The 15,461-nt window shown below is 48.9% G+C and overlaps 1 pseudogene; it reads right to left on the reverse strand.

The window, feature by feature from the left end:
* The window catches only part of LOC128835681 (adenylate cyclase type 10-like), a 42,763-nt pseudogene extending 27,819 nt beyond the window's left edge, over positions 1-14,944 (reverse strand).
* Positions 14,945-15,461: the final 517 nt, after the last annotated feature.

Genomic DNA, 15,461 nt, shown 5'->3' on the forward strand with positions numbered 1-15,461 from the left:
AAGTCCCATGTAGAACAGTGACAACGTCTTGGCTTTCTGATTATTTGGAAATTTGGCCACAATTTTGACATTTCTGCCAATGAAATTCAAGGCAAGGATGAATGATGCTGAGACATGAGCCTGACAAAAATGAAGGAATCAACTGAACCTTGTTCCTTGTAACTGGCTCATGCACAAAGTGGTTACACCACACTGGCTCTTCTCCCAGAGAGCAGGTGCTTTCCCCATTACCTTCACAAGGAACTGGTTATTGAGGAGGCAGTAGAAGGTCTCATCCCACAGCCCAGTGAGCTTGCTTTGGAGGATGTCTTGTCTCTTATAAGGTCTACAGGCATCGATCCCAAAGACTATGGCCTTAAGTGACCGGATAGCATAGAAGGACTCCTGGATATCTACTTTGGACAGCTCTAGTGCTATTACCCTGTGTTGAAAATCATTATTATTATTTGTATCATGGTAGCACCAAGGAACCCCAGTCACAGCCCATTGTGCTAGGCGCTGTACGAACACAGACTCAAAGGCCTCATTCTAAAGAGGGTCCTCTGAGCAGCTGGTGAAGCTGCTTCTTAGAGACCTGCCCCCAACCTTGATTAGAAGTGTCTGACAGAAACTGTGTCGGGAGGGCAGGGGAGATGCAGCCTCTTGAGTGGTATACGGGCAAGCTAGATACACCCAACACAGTACGACATATGATGGTGGTGATCCAGAGATTTTAAACCCTGAAGGAACCATTATGATCATCTGGTCTGCCTATAACTATAAAACATAGCGTTAACAGCACGCAGGCCAGAGAATCTCACCCACCGATTCCTGCATCAAGCCCCTGATTTGTGTGTTCAGATTTGGAGCTGTTTTTTTGAGGAAAACATTCACTCTTGATTTCATACCCAGCACGTCCTGCTATTCGTGTCTGTTTTTTGCTGACATAGGGAGCAATTCTGCCTGCAGAAGCAGCCACAGGGAATGAAAAGAAGCCCACCTAAACTACAGGACAAATAGATGTGGGAGATCACATGATGGGATCACTAGCATGACTGGCACCCTCTCCTCCAGTGTTGGCTCCTTGAGGGGATGGGGATGGTATTTTATCCATGATAACAGAGCCCTCACTGGTGAGATGCAGATACAAGTGAAGGTGCTTCATGTGGCATTTTGTCACTGGACATGTGCTCAAGCACTCCAGCCTGAGCTCCAGGCAGCTCACTGAGAGCCACTGAGTAAGTGGTTACACTGAATGACTGCGGTGGTATCATGATGAATACATATTGCAACCATCGTTCACGACACCCACCAGAAGGGTTGATCTGGTTCCGTGGATGAGATTGTTGTGGGGAAGAGGCTCTGGGAGAGACAAAAACACCCTAGCAAATATCTTCCCCTGAAACTCAAAAACAATTGCCTATGAGGTTAAGATAATTATCTAACTACACATAGATAAGACCCTGCATTATGCTAAGGGGTGTATTACGTCTAGGATGACCGAGTCAGGACTGAGGAGCCTTTGCAGAACTGTGTGGTGACCCAAGACTGGAATAGGGATGCTACGAAGCAAAGTTAAGAGAACTGACCTGTGATTTTCCTCTCTGGCTAGGTAGTCTATTTCAGCAATTAACCGACTTTTTCCATAGCCCGTAGAGCCTTCGTACATAACAATACGGCCTTCTCTGTGTCTCATAAATCCTTGCAGTCCAGCCTGGAACATTTTGATCTTTTTCTCGCAACCTTTCAAGAGGAAGGTGTTTTATAGACAGTATATTAGGGTATAAGACATGGTTCTTCCCAGCCACGGTGGGCTGGAAGTTGCTGTCTCTAGAATTCTACTTCATACGCTGGTCTTAGGGGGTTGCTCAAAGCAACAAGAAAAAAAAAAAACCACCAACATGCCCTAGGCCTAAGTAAACCCGCTCTGGAGTGTGTCCAGTTCAGAGGCCAGGAGGAAGCGCTCTGGGCCTGAGTTCTAATCCTACATATGGCATTGCGCTGTGGTGTCATCAAGCAGACGAGCTAGCTTGTGAATTGTCCTCTCTCATTTTATAGGTTGCACCTCTGTCTCAATCACAGGTGCCTTGCAACCACTTGGGCTGCTGGCCTACAACCCTTTAGCTTGCCTGCAAAGACAAGCATTGGATCTGTGGACACATGGGAACAGGAGAGGGGGACAATCAGAGCTGATCTTTTGCTTTAAACAAAAACATATGGCTATTATTTTCCCTGATGTTGTTAGATGGCAACTCCCCTTCCTATTTATCCCTATGTCCTTCCTCCCACCATTGCATCCCTTCCTGACTTTCAGGGATGTTCTGCACATTATTAAAACTGTGCCAAGAGGATAGATCCACCTATCCAACAAGGGTCGATTCCCATCCTTCTTCCTGGTAATGCCTGACTTTCCAAACATTCTAAAAGGAGGAAGGAAGACAAGAGTCAGTGATCACCTATCTGGACTATCATACACTAGGTAAGAAATAAAGAGAAACAGAAAAAAGAATTTCAGAAGATCCATGAACCCATCTGGCTGCCCAGAGGCGAAATGAAAGAGTTAGATGGGCTCATTCATTTGCTGCGTACAGCCCATTCTTAATCCCAGTGGAAACGTAGGTGTTTGGAGGATATTTCAGGCAGTCGCTTGGATAAGGACAGTGGTTCTCAACCTTTTTCTTATCAGAACTCCTTCCATCTAGCTGGGAACAAGTCAGGACCCAGCTTCTGTTTAGCAAGATGGGAAGGGCAGGGTGGTCACTACCATCTATGCCTGTCTGCAAGCTCTCTGGGATTGCTGGCCCCGGATAAGAATATTCAGCCTTTGAGTTAACAGAGTTAGATTTTCCCTTCTCTCTTGCTTGTGCTGGAAGGAGCACATAAGAGTGACTTAGGAGTTTCTCTTTCTGCCAAGATATTCATAGGTTACCCCAGAGCTCACAGCATCGCTCGTCTCCTTCTCCGGAAGCTTCTTAAAAAAACAGCCGGGCAACCCAGATATTGAGTAAATCTCTTCATCACATGATATCATCCCTGGAAAAAGCGTCAGCATCCTGGAGGCCATCTTAACCTTTGAGCCAGTGACTGCATCAGGAATAGAGTATGGGGAAAGGCAGTGAGCAATCTAACGAATTATCTCTCTCTCTCTCACACACACACACACACACCACAGCAAAGTCCTATCCTACCTGTATATTCTTGCCTAGAACGCATGCCAGCAACTCCACAGAACGCTAACCCGCTTGTAATCCCAATGGAAACAAGCCTAAAACACAGTAAGAGCGACGTGGAATCAGCCAGCCCCTGCTAACACTCTCCATAGTTGTACCTTCCTCACCCTCTTTGCTTTAGTAGTGATCTAGACTCACGACTGGGCTTGCCACTACTGTTTGGGGCCTGTGATAAATGACTGGCTCCTCCACTGGCCAATTAACACTCAGTCCCCGCAAGGTCATGAAGCACTTTTGTTCTGTGCTGATCTCAGAGCAATGGCAATTTTCACACCACTGGCAGGCTGGTGATTGGGGATGGAACGGCACTGGAGAAATATTATCCCATCAGCTCTTTTCCAGAATCAAACACCCAGTGAACATCCAGAATTACAGTGGTAAATAATAAAAAAAAGAGAGTTTTGGAAGAGATATAAACCTTCCTGCATCGAGGTACAAGCCAATCTCTAATTAATGGGGCCAGGAAGCTTTCCCTTTGAGCAGATTACCCCATAATTGCAGGGCTCCTGCACCTTCTTCTGAAGCAGCCGGTGCTGGTCACAGTCAGAGACAGAATACTGGACTAGATGGATCCCTGATCTGATCCAACCTGGCAGTTCCTGTGTTCCTAACACATTTACTTTTCCTTGTTATTTCTGGTTGTCAATACCCATGACAACCTGTGTCACTGTACAACTCCCACTTATGACCAGCACTGGAATTAAATCATGACCAAGTCCCATTTTCTCAAGCAGCGGTCAGCGTGATCTGCGATGGGAGGTTAAAATGAATTAATGTTTCTCCCAGACCCCTGCAAGTCTTGGCAACTCAATTCACAACAAAACACAACTGACAGGGTGAGTGACATGTTTCTTTTCAAGTATCAGGGGGTAGCTGTGTTAGTCTGTATCTACAAAAACAACAAGGAGTCTGGTGGCACCTTAAAGACTAACAGATTTGTTTGGGCATAAGCTTTTGTGGGTAAAAACCTCACTTCTTCAGATGCATAGAGTGAAAGTTACAGATGCAGGCATTATATACTGACACATGGAGAGCAGGGAGTTACTTCGCAAGTGGAGAACCAGTGTTGACAGGGCCAATTCAATCAGGGTGGATGTAGTCCACTCCCAATAATAGATGAGGAGGTGTCAATTCCAGGAAAGGAAAAGCTGCTTCTGTAATGAGCCAGCCACTCCCAGTCCCTATTCAAGCCCAGATTAATGGTGTTATATTTGCAAATGAATTTTAGTTCTGCTGTTTCTCTTTGAAGTCTGTTTCTGAAGTTTTTTTGTTCAATGATAGTGACTTTTAAATCTGTAATAGAATGACCAGGGAAATTGAAGTGTTCATTTACTGGCTTATGTATGTTACCATTCCTGATGTCCGATTTGTGTCCATTTATTCTTTTGCGGAGGGACTGTCCGGTTTGGCCAATGTACATGGCAGAGGGGCATTGCTGGCACATGATGGCATATATAACATTAGTGGATGTGCAGGTGAATGAGCCCTTGATGGTGTGGCTGATGTGGTTGGATCCTTTTCAGTGGCTGGCCCACTAGAAGATAACACCCAACTACTTCTAACAGAGTTACTCCCTTAGCTCAGTTGGTAAAAGTCAGTGCTGTAGTGCTAAAGATCCCAGGTTGGGAGCCTGCTGATGACCCAGGCAGAGGGACATTGCACTTACTCAATTTTCATGAGATTCTTAGAGCAAAAATTAGAAATGCTCATTGCACTATCTAAGGCATGGGTGCTCTCCTCCTCTTATCACCAGGCAGCCCAAAGGCACATAGAAATGTGCAGCCCTGTGTTGGAGGACAGAAAAGGAGGAGAGGTTAAAAGTAGATTAATAAGTAACCCAAGTATTTCATTAAGGATATGCCAGAGGGGCTCAACCCAGTTGTGCCTTCAAACATCCAAGACTTCCTTAGATGCTTGAATTCTGAAAAGCTACAGGCATGATGCATTTTGCATACGGTTACAAAGAGTTTGTGAACAAAGGGGGCTGAGAAAAAGGATGGTCCTTTGATTACAGCTGGGCCTTAACAGATCTGGGTTTGATTCCCAGCTGTGCCGCAGACTCCCTGTAGAAAACAAGGGTGATGATGTTTCTTTTCTCCCATCCGTTATCTGTCAGGACAATAAGCTCTTTGGGGCAGGGACTATTTCTTACTATGCGTATGGCCAGCGCCCAGCACATATCTTAGCTGGCACTTTTATGTGCTGCTGTAATACAACTAAACAACCACAATGGTAAAAGCGCTGCTCAGGCCAAAAGCACCAGGTATCCCACTTGCTCACAAACATCAGTTGGTTCTTACTATTGGACAGATGCCACTGTTTGAGATTTTTTGTGCCTGGCTGGCAGCTGAATGGGCCCCACCCATGCCACCCTAGTGGGCATGCCTCTCCCTAATTCCCACAGTGATCCTTACGCCTGCTGGGTTGCATCTCACAGAACAGCTAAGCCCTGCTTTACTCACTTTGCCATATGTGGAGATTTGGATAATTTTGCCTCTCCAGCCCTTCATGATACCAGAGATGCTCACAGTGGCATCCTGGACCAATTTGCACAGCTCTGTCACTTTTGTGCTCTCGTGAAATTGCAGCTTGACAGAGACCACAGTTACCAGTCGAAGTTCAGATACAAACGCCAGTGGCTGATTGTCGTCGATCTGGAAAATAAGGAACATGGGGGAAAAGACTCAGTTCCTTCATGCGCCTGGGATTTACTCTCTTCGTTGCCTGGGGTGCGGATTCACTGTGGAGCAGGGGTGGACAAACTATGGCCTGCGGGCCACATCTGGCCCGCGGGACCGGCCCACCCGGCCCCCGAGCTCCTGGCCATGGAAGCTAGCCCCCGGCCCCTCCCCTCCTGTCCCCCTCCCCCACACCCTCAGCTCGCTTGCTCTGCCGCCGGCGCAATGCTGTGGGCAGCGGCGCTGTGAGCTCCTGGGGCAGCGCAGCTGCAGAGCCCGGCCTGACCCGGTGCTCTGTGCTGCATGGTGGTGGTGTGGCACGGCTCCAGCTGGGCGGCGCAGCTGTAGCGCCGCCAGCCACCGGTGCTTCAGGCAGCGCAGTAAGGGAGCAGGGGGGGATGGATAGAGGGCAGGGGAGTTTGGGGTGGTGGTCAGGGGGCGGGGATGTGGATGGTGGGCGGGGGGGAAACAGGGAGTTGAATGGGGACAGGGGTCCCGGGGGGCAGTCAGGAAGGAGGGGGGGTTGGAGGGGGCGGCAGGGGGCAGTCAGGGGCAGGGGTTCCAGGGGCAGTCAGGGGACAGGGAGAAGGGATGGTTGGATGGGGTAGGAGTCCCGGGGGGGGCCGTCGGGAATGAGAGGAGGGGTTGAATGGGGCAGCGGGGGTCTGGGGCGGCAGGGGACAGGGAGCAGGAGCGTGTGGATGGGGCAGGAGTCACAGAGGGGCCGTCAGGGAACAGGGGGGGTTGGATGTGGCAGGAGTCTCGGGGGGGGGGCATATAGGAGGTGGGGTCTGGGCCACGACCCCCTCCCCTAACCGGCCCTCCATACAATTTACAAAGCCCTCAGGCCAAAATGTTTGCCCGCCCCTGCTGTGGAGGAACAGCATGTATCAGAACAGAAACATCAGCATCTTACCTTCTTCAGAACATTTCCCAAGACAAACCTCCGCAAGGCCAGCTCGAGCTCATGACTGGAAGCCAGGGCCACAGCCTTTCTCAGCAGGACTAGGAAAGGAATTTATATGGTTTAAGTCAGCAGTTCTCAAACTTTAGCAACCTGAGGACCCCCATTTTGATTTTATTTTTTTAAAGGACCCCCCAAGCCCTCCGCTCAGCCCCAGGCCCCACCCCACCTTTTCCTGCACCCACTCTATCCCTACACCCCTCTTTCCAGCCCCTCCCCTGAGCATGCCCTGTCCCTGCTCCTCCCCCTCCCTCCCAGTGCCTCCTGCACGCCGCTGAACAGCTGTTCCCCTGACGTGCAGGAGGCGCTGGGAGGGAGGGCAGGGGAAGAGTTGATCAGCATGGCCCGTGGACCCCCTGGAGTACTATCCACAGACCCCAGTTTGAGAAATGCTGGTTTAAGTTAGCGAGAGGCAAAGGGGAGAAAAAGGCCTCTCCCTGTTCCAGGGATCCTGCATTCTTGTTGGTTCGGACGCTGAATGCGAGGATCTCACCTTCATCGTTTGGATAATGCTGTAGATGGTCTATGCACTTTTCAAAGTGCTCATCAAAATCAGGTGGATGGAAAATCTTTAGGTATCGCAGCTGAGTATAAAGAAAAAATTATAGCCAGAGTGTCATTTCCCCAAAGTCTGCCCAGTAAAAAATACATCAACAGAAGGATTTCAGCAACCCTAGATCTCATCCTTCACTATAGTCATCATGCCTAAATTGCTCCCCAAACTAACTTCATCATTCTCACTATTGGCACCTTCCTGGCTATATTCAACCCGCTTGTGCCAGAAGTTAAAGGTTCTGGATTTGCAAAGGGTACGAGCGCCTGCCCCTCCCATTGACTTCCCTAAGATTTGCGGGTGCTCAGCTGTTCTGAAAATCAGGCCAAACGGCCCTAGAATGACACTGTCTACTGACCCCACCTGGTGATCATCAGAAATTGGGAAGAACTGCTAGCCATAAAAGTAAAACAGTTGCTTCTTGGGAGTGTTATGTTTTCTCAGAGGGAAGGTACCTTGCAGCAATTTAACACATGCTCAGCATAGCATGGGGGAATAGAACTCACAATCTTTGGCTGTAAAAGCACAGGCCCTTGCTGCTTGAGCTCAAGAAAATGTCCCACTAGCTAACAAAGAAAAGGGAACCATATGAACACAAGCCAGTCTGAAATATCTTGGTTAATGGACTGATCCAAAGCTCACTGAACTCAATGAGGCTCTCCTCTTTTGACATCAATGGACTCCATATTACAGACTCCACTGCATGGTAATTGCAAAAGCACTATGGGGCTCCTACCTTCATGGCTTTTTGGCCTTTAAGCATTTCCGCTTCTAACACATCCCGGTCACAGAGCTCCCAGCAGTTCGGTGATAGAATCACTTAATGAGCTTGTGCCAGACTTTGTGCCAGCCTCACATTGTCCACTTGCTGGCCAGTCACCAGCAAATACTGTCGCATCTCATCACCGACAATGAGCTGAGACACATGGCCTGCAGACAGCCCTGAAAGGAAAAGAAAAAGACAGTTACCTTTTCTGCAACTGGTGTTCTTTGAGATGTGTTGCTCATGTCCATTCCATATTAGGTGTGTGTGCTCGCCACATGCACTGGTGCCGGAAGTTTTCCCCTTAGCATGCTCTGGTGCTCTCTGGAGTGGCGCCTGCATGGCATGATATAAGGGGCACCACCAGCTCCCCCCAACCTCAGTTCCTTCCTGCTGGAAACTCCAACAGTGGAGAAGGAGAGTGGGTTATGGAATGGACATGAACACCACATCTCGAAGAACACCAGTTATGGAAAAGGTAACTGTCTTTTCTTCTTCAAGTGCTTGCTCATGTCCATTCCACACTAGGTGACTCCCAAGCAGTACCCCTGGAGGCAGGTAGGAGGTCACGGACGTGTAGATTGCAACACAGCTCTGCCGAACCCAGCATCCTCTCTGGCCTGCTGAGTGATGGCATAATGCACCGTGAACATGTGGACAGAGGACCACGTCGCAGCTCTACAGATGTCCTGGATAGGGATGTGCACCAGGAAGGCCACCGAGAATACCTGAGCTCTAGTCGATTGGGCTCGGACAATCGACGACGGCTCCCCCACCAGATCATAACAGGTCCATATGCAAGAGGCAATTCAGTTGGAAATCCTCTGTGAGGACACCGGAAGGCTCTTCATCCTATCCACTGTGGTGATGAAGAGCTGAGTCAATTTACGGAAAGGCTTGATACGCTCTAGGTAAAAAGCCAGGGCCCTTCGGATGTCCAAGGCATGCAGCCACCTCTCCTCACTGGTCTTGTGCGGCTTAGGACAGAACACCAGGAGGAAGATGTCTATCTTTCACATGAACCAGGACACCATCTTTGGCAGGAAGGCCGGGTGAGGCCTCAGCTGGACCTTGTCTTTGTAGAATACAGTGTACGATGGTTCTGAGGTCAAGGCTTTAATCTCGTATACTCGCCTCACCGACGTCACTGCCATCAGGAAAGCGACCTTCCATGACAGGTGGGAAAGGGAGCAGAAGCCCAGCAGCGCAAAGGCCCGTGAGCCTGGAGAGGACCAAGTTAAGATCCCACTGTGGGACAGGAGTCCGTACCTGCCAGAAGAATCTCTCGAGGCCTCAAGAATCTGACTGTCATGTCATGAGAAAACACCATCTGGCCCTGAATCTGTGGGAGATAAGTGGAGATGGCCGTGAGATGCATTCTAATGGAAGTGTGTGCCAGGCCCTGGTTCCTCAGATGAAGCAGGTAGTCGAAGACAGACTGTACGGAAGAGCGCGCGAGAGAGATGCCACGCTCGGACGGCCCAGCGGGAAAACCTCGTCCGCTTGGCCAGGTAAGTCAGTCTGGTTGAGGGCTTCCTGCTTCCCAGGAGGACCTGTTGAACCTCATCCGAGCAGGTCTGCTCCTCCTGGTTCAGCCACGCAGCATCCACACTGAGAGGTGGAGGGACGCGAGGTTGGGGTGCAGGAGCTGACCATGGTCCTGTGACAGCAGGTCTGGTCGGTTGGGCAGGGGCCAGGGAGAGGCCAATGCCAGGTTCATGAGCATACCGAACCAGTGCTGTCGAGGCCACGCAGGGCCATCATGATAACCTGTGCCTTGTCTCTCTTGATCTTTGCTAGGACCCTGCTGATGAGAGGAATCAGAGGGGAATGCGTACATCAGGCTCCCTGACCATGACAGGAGGAAGGCATCGGCAAGGGAGTCTTCCGGTCACTGCAGAGTGATCATGACTGGCTGGCCCAGTGGCCCTCCTCTCTGTGCTGCTAGCTACTGTGCCTCGACACCGACTTGTCCGATTGAGACGAGTTCCTCCCACGGGACCCCGGGGATCTTCAGCGTTCGGTGTATCTGCATCAGTAAACCGGCGATCTATGCCTCACGCTGCTTGACCTGTACCGGGATCTGGAGCGGGCTGGTTGTCGGTACAATCTCCCCGATCGAGGGGATTCACTGGTGCCGGCGGGAGAGTGACCAGGGACACCGTTCCGCCGATCAGTCGCAGGGCCGGTGCCGAGGAGTTGGAGACACAATGGGTCAGTCTCGACACTCATGCCAGGGGGCGCGTGCCTCCGCAGGTCTGCACCAGGTTACCGGCAAGCCGGACCTTGAATCCTGCTGTCAGTGCCCACACTGCCCAGGGTCCAAGGACCTAAGAGGGCTTCTCTGAGAGATTCCCGTCCAGGATCACCTAACTAGAACTAACACTAAGGGTAAATACTAAAATATATACAACTATTTTACAAAGAAACATTTGTGAGACACACTGAACTAAGTGAAAGCTAGCCAAGGCAGCAGAAGTTCCAGCACCGTCACTGGCGGCAGGAAGGAACTGAGGACGAGGGGAGCCGGCGACACACCTTATACCGCGCCATGCGGGTGCCACTCCAGAGGGCGCCAGAGCCAGTCCCCTACGGATACTGCTAAGAGAAAAACTTCCAGCACCGGTGCATGTGTCGAGCACACACACCTAATATGGAATGGACATGAGCAAGCACTCAAAGAAGAACAGGTTAGTTCCCAGTATGTTTCTTTGGAGCTGAAGTTGCTGTCATATATTTCTTCTATTAGGCATCTGTACCGATCTTCAGTCGGAGCTCTAGGCCCACTTCCGTGTAGCTAAACTCAAACTGATCCTGCATCTCCAAGCTGCATTTTGCTGCTAGGATAATGATGTCACTGAGCTGGCTTCGTTCTACCTTCCAGAGCACCAGTAACGCATCCCCTGCAGGAGAGAGAGCAGAATGGAAGCGGGCATGAAACAGAGATGGCTCTTTTCATGTATGTGATTTCCAGCTTGTGAGATCCATGAAGGACCTGATCCTGTACCACTGAAGTCAATGGGAGCTTTGCCATTTTTTAACTCCAGGGGGTGGAGAATCAGGCCAAAAATACTGTAATAGCCACTGATGCATTTCAAAGACATAGAACAATGTAATAAGTACCTATGAAGTTCAAGATATCGCCTCTGAAACAAAGCACATCTGAGGAACACAGAAAATGAATAATTGAGACAGAATATAATGCCATCTTCATTATATAGCTGCTTTCATCCCAAAGAGCTTTACAAACTATAGATCTACACAAGAACCACTTTGGCATTGCTGAGATAGGGCATAACTGTTTTATAATGCACAGTGGGGGATGGAAAGGGGAAACAGCACTCTCAAGGGATCCAGTGGAGGGAAATTATTTAATATTTGTATTTTGGTAGTGCTGAGAAACCCTGCTTAGGCTTGGGAACCTCGTTGTGCTTGGTGTTGTATGAACATGGAGACTGGGGCAGGGTGTGCATCGAAGAGGAAGACAAGAATATAATTATTCTAATTGGAATCTGGCCAGCACCTTAGGACTAATAGCCCACAAATTCATACTCTTGCCAGGAGAGTTAACCGTCACAAGTGGTCAGGACTCCAGAATTTTCCACTTTCAATCAGTGAACTAATTCTTTTATGGATGAGTGTGTGCCAATTTGAGCATGTCACCACTGGAGCCACTAACATGCCAGCAAGCAAGAGCCCAAATTTGACTCACTCGCCAATACCACAACCACTAAGAAAAAAAAGCAGGGATTTAGCTATAATAATATAAAGCTATTTTTAAAACACATTTTCAGAAACAAGCCAGCAGGGCACATTATTTACAAACTCCTTGGGGTAGGGGCTGCATCTTCTTTAATATATTCCTCTGCAGCGATAGCAGAGCAATGCTACTTGACCAAGAGTGAACATCTGCTGGCCCACCAAAGTTTCCTGGCTTACGGAGTTAAACACACCACTTCCACCCTCTGTACAGCAATGGTACAATCATCTTATTTCAGAGCTGGTTTCCCCTAGGACACTAGTAACACCAACATAAGGTTAATACTGTGGGTATATGAAGGTTATGCTAGAGAACTCCCACATAAAACTTAGCAAGAAGTCATGATAAAAGAGATGATAAAGAATTATTAGCAAATAAGAGCTAAACTGCTTGTTAAGCAGAAACATGTTTAAGAGCATGACCTTTTGTTATCGCTGTGTAAGGTTGTTTTAAATCGCATACGTGCTTATTAGATAAAAATATCACAAAAAGCGGGGGAAACAATGAAAAGGCAGACGTGACAGGGTATAAAATTTAATAATGATTGGTTGAAGACTGGTTTTGAACCCATGTTAAAGTAGGTCAAAGTTGTTATGCTTCTTTATGGTTAGAAATTTAGGGCACCCTGGAATTTGTAAGACTTGACAACAAGTTGACATTTATTAGAGATTGGATGACACCAGCTATGCAGTTCAACTGCAAAAAAATTGTCATATGGGTTAAAGAAGGGAGAAGGAGTCTACATAAAGCCCTAGGTAATAGCCCACCTTGACCCAGTGCAGCCTGGTACTCCAGAATTGGTAAGTTAGGCTTTTCTGTTTGTGCTGTGTTTATTTATAATACACAGATTCCCCCTCTAAAGAAAAGATCTGAAACCTCCCTATGACAGAGAAACAGCCAGGTGGTGACACACAATAAAACTAATGCCCCTTCAAAGGCATTAAGGGGAGAGTGGCACCCAACTCCTATTGACTCTGAGAGGTGGGCATCTTAACTGCCCCTTTGAAAGCCTCCTCCAACCCTTTCAAGAGAGAAACTTTCTTCTGTGCCACAAAAGCGACAAATAGTAAGGGGTGTCCATCTAGTTACATTTGATCAGGATGACGATTGCTTTATGATACCTGGAGGGGGCAGTGAATAGTTAGGCGATACTCCTGGAAGACCACCAAGAAAATAAAGGACCAAATGTCTCGGAAAGAACAGCATTTTGGCAGAACCAAGCCAATCTCCAATTCTGAGGTTCATATAGCCCTGAACAGATACTACCTCTCCCCCCCTATAGGTGGAGAGGTGAAGTACTTACACGCCATTATCCCTTCTATGTAATCGTTGAGCATCTGGGTTAGCTGTTCTGGGCCACAGTTCAGGTCATTGTTTGTGTATAGCTTTTCAAGGAGAGCAGTTAATCCTGTGACACAAGCAAAGACGGAAGGCCAAACTGTCATCCCGAGGGAGCTTTCAATATTGTCCTAAAGGATAGCAGACTTAACTAGGGAAGGGCTAGAAGTTGAATAGTGGCAGGACTCAGCTATTGCAATCAAGTACACTTTCCATTACAAATTATAAAAGAATAATGTAGGGTTTGTGGCGAGTTTGATACTTATGAAATAAGTGACTGATAGTGCTTTCAAGAGACATGCATGCACCTGCTATTCCAAGTCATGGGATTCTTTGAAGAGCTCTATTATTCGTGTTGAACTTTGTGAGCACGCCCAGTGGAAGGCGTAACATCCACCAAGTCCTAGTCCAGGGGTTCTCAAACTGGGGGTCAGGACCCCTCAGGGGGTCACAAGGTTATTACATGGAGAGGGGGTATCAAGCTGTCAGCCTCCACCCCAAATCCTGCTTGGTCTACAGCATTTATTATAGTGTTAAATATATATAAAAAAAGTGTTTTTAATTTATAAGAGGGGGGTCTCACTCAGAGGCTTGCTATGTGAAAGGGGTCACCAGTACAAAACTTTGAGAACCCCTGTCCTGGACTGAAGTTATCAGACTCACTTCTAATCATGATGTTGGACAAATTAAAACCTTCCCATCTGTTCAGTGAAGCAAAGCTGCCTCAGGATGTAGCAAGGATCAGGGCTGGGGACAGGTGGACAGACTGGTTCAATTGGGGGGGGGGGGGGGGAAGAAAAGACCCCCCACCCCCAGAGACCACTTTCTGCTAGAATTTCACAAGGTCAAATGCCCACTTTGTCTAAAGGAAAGCGAAAAGGGATGGAGCCTTCAAGGCTGGGAGCTCACTTATGCAGCTGGCAGAGGGGATAGTAAACAAAATGGGTTCTTTTCAAGGACACTCATGTAGCACTGAAGAACCTAGATAAATAAGTGCAGAAACCCCTTAAAGGCAGATGCTGACCAACTGATAAGCTCAAATGGTTTCCCCATCCACAAAGGGAGCACAGACAGAGATTTGCCACAGGCAGCCCTGCTCCTCATCATCTGTAATCTCCACGCAGAGCAAGACTCCATTGAAGGTTTCCACAGAAGGCAGCATCCGCAGGAAGTTGTGATTGTTATACACCAGCAGGTCTGGGAGAAGGGCAACCACCATCCTCCCCACCTCCTGAGGAGGCCCACAGGAAACCAATGCCACCTCTACCAGCTGTGGGGTCTGAGCCATTGACTCCTCCTGTACTCTCTGCAGGGATTCATATGTCACCTTCCCACCTTGAGGGAACCAGCTGAAGCTTCCCCTGTCCCCTTCGCCCCATGGAGGGAATCTGCTCGGCACAGACATTTCCTTCCACTCCTGCAGAGACCAGTTCTCGCCCTCCACATCCCCTGCTCCTCTCTGAGGGGAACTATGTGATGCCCCCGTTGTCCGGAGGGATTCATCAGATGCTGCCATGACCTTCACCACCATCTGAAAAGGCCCACTTGACATACCCGACTGACTCCTCCATCTTCCCTCTGTGAGAGGACCCTGCCATTGTCCCCATATCCCCAGCTCCTCTCTGAAGGGATCCATCCTGGGTGTTGCCCACCAAGGCTTCCCTCCCATAAGCTGCCATCTTGGTGCCAGAAGCAGCTTCAAACACTCAAAAGTTCTGAGGTGAGTCACCCTTCGTCAGCCAATCAGAATTCCGCACTGGGAAGCCAGGCCCCCTCTCAGGGCCAATCAGAACTCCCCACTGCAGGGCCACACCCCCAACTTCGGCCAGAGTTTCCCCAGCTCATGACCTGTTAGCTGCAAGTAGCTGTTTAACCGTTAGGGCTTGTACAGATTAGTCCATCACCCAATCAAGACCCTCTACAAGGCACCACCCTCGTCAGCTGAAAGTCCTTATTCTGCTAGAGAATGGGGCGAGGGAAGAATAAGGGAATGTCCTCTGTTTCCTGCTCCCTCATGGTCTGCCCCATCCTGCAGGAAGCTCCCAACACAGAGACATCCCTCTCAGGTGCCCCCCCACACACACACACAAAATTAATCAAACAAGACCCTACAGGCACAGTCCAATTATCCTCCACGGCTGCAGGCCATGCTACAGGGAGACTGGCTGCCTGAAGGTGCCGTCACCTGCAGCTTGC

Source organism: Malaclemys terrapin, chromosome 4 (assembly GCF_027887155.1).
Source record: "Malaclemys terrapin pileata isolate rMalTer1 chromosome 4, rMalTer1.hap1, whole genome shotgun sequence".
Classification (NCBI taxonomy): domain Eukaryota; kingdom Metazoa; phylum Chordata; order Testudines; family Emydidae; genus Malaclemys; species Malaclemys terrapin.